At 58.4% G+C, this 1,847-nt stretch overlaps 1 protein-coding gene across 1 annotated transcript in view; it reads right to left on the reverse strand.

Moving 5' to 3' along the window:
* ZBTB4 (zinc finger and BTB domain containing 4) overlaps positions 1 to 1,585 on the reverse strand; it is an 18,897-nt gene extending 17,312 nt beyond the window's left edge. Inside the window, 1 exon segment of the mRNA XM_025195190.1 lies at positions 1,233 to 1,585. The gene's annotated coding sequence lies outside the window, so the exon portion shown is untranslated.
* Between the last annotated feature and the right edge of the window lie 262 nt (positions 1,586 to 1,847).

Consider the following 1,847-nt stretch of genomic DNA (forward strand, 5'->3'; position numbering starts at 1 on the left):
AACACCCCCCCCCAGGCTCCCCCACAACACAGCAAACACGGTGCCACACACCACCGCAAATGTAGTCCACGCAACATTGTGCCCCCATGAATGCAGAGTGGCAAACACACAGGCCTGCACACAACAGCGCACGCACACACACACACAACTATACACAAGTCCCACATGCAACACCACACTCGCAGTCCCCCACACCACGCGCACACAGCCCCACATACAATACCACACACAGCCCCCCCACACAGCACCCCACATGCACAAGCACCCCACCATACACACAGCCCCTCACAACACCACACACGCACAATCCTCCTGCAATACCACATGAGCACAGAGTCCCTCCATGCACACAAAATGCCACGCACACAGCCTGACACAACGCCACGCACCACTACACCTCCACACACAGCCGCATGCACACACACACATACCCCATCACTGTGCATGAGCCTATAGCACCCCGGAGATAACTACCGCACATGCAGATGCACAACAGCACTGCACACACAGCCAGACACACGCTCACGTCATCATTGTGGCATTGCACACATACACAGACCCAGTGACACGCGCGCACACCCAGCAACACACACGCACGCACGCCACGCAACCAGAACGGCACGGGCAATGATATGCACCTGCCATCACAGCAGTGCATGCACACACACGCCACCTTTCCACACACAACCAGAGGACACACATATATGCACGTCACCAGAGCAGCATGCAGTGACACACACACACACACACACACACACACACAAAGGACACGAGTGATGCACATAGCCCCTCCGCACCACACACCCACAGCAGCACACATGCATGCACACATGCAGCACACATACATGCATGCACACACAATCCCACAGCACGCACATACATGCAACGCCACCAGAGCAACTTACACCCCCACAACATCAAAGCAGTGCACACACACACATATGCAACACACTGACACATACAGCTAAGCAGCACACACACACACGCATGCACATACACACACAGGTACACCAGCCTGACACACTCACGCCAGCCAAACCCCCGCAGGCCCAACATCGACACAAGTCCTCGGAGCCAGACTGTGCGAGTGTGCGCACCCTTTTTTCCTCTCTCTTTCTCTTTCTTGCACACACAAGTGCACAGGCCTACCATTAATTAACCCCCCAAATGACCCCACAACTTGGGCGCGGGGGTCACAAACAGCCTCCCCCAAGCCCCCCGCACCCCCATACCTGCCCCTCGAGGGCCTCCAACAACAACCGGCCTCCAACAACAGCCCGCTTGCCTGCTTGAGGGGGTGGGGGAGGCGGGGTGTGTAAGGGGTGTGTACCAGTGGGAAAGAGGTGGGGAGCTGTGAGCTCTGGGTGATATGGGGGTGCGACGGGGAGGGGCGTGGGACGGATGTCAGGGTTGGGTGAGGGGTGTGAGAGGGTGTGATGGTACCCAAGGGGTCACAAGGGTTGGGGGAAGGGGTCGTAGGGTGTGTGGAGGGGTACAGGGTGCGGGCGTGCATGCAGGGTGTGCGTCGGAGGTGCAGGGGGTGTGGGCCAGTGAGTGAGGGGTGTATGGGGGTGACTGACTGGGGCAGGGTATGTACAGGGGGTATATGGGAGTGACAGCGAGTGAGGGGTGTAGGGGGTGTGCCAGGGGCGCGCGGGGTGAATGAGGGTGTGTGTGAGGGGTGTGTGGAATGAGCCAGGGGTGTATGAGATGACAGGAAGGGGTGTGTGAGAGGTGTATGGGATGAGCGAGGGGGTGTGGAAGGGATGTAGGGTCTGTGCAAGGGGTGTAGATGTGTGAGGTGTGCATGGGATGAGTGACGCAGTGTGTGAAGGGTGTAGGGGGTG

Source organism: Alligator sinensis, unplaced genomic scaffold (genome assembly GCF_000455745.1).
Source record: "Alligator sinensis unplaced genomic scaffold, ASM45574v1 scaffold1950_1, whole genome shotgun sequence".
Classification (NCBI taxonomy): Eukaryota; Metazoa; Chordata; order Crocodylia; family Alligatoridae; genus Alligator; species Alligator sinensis.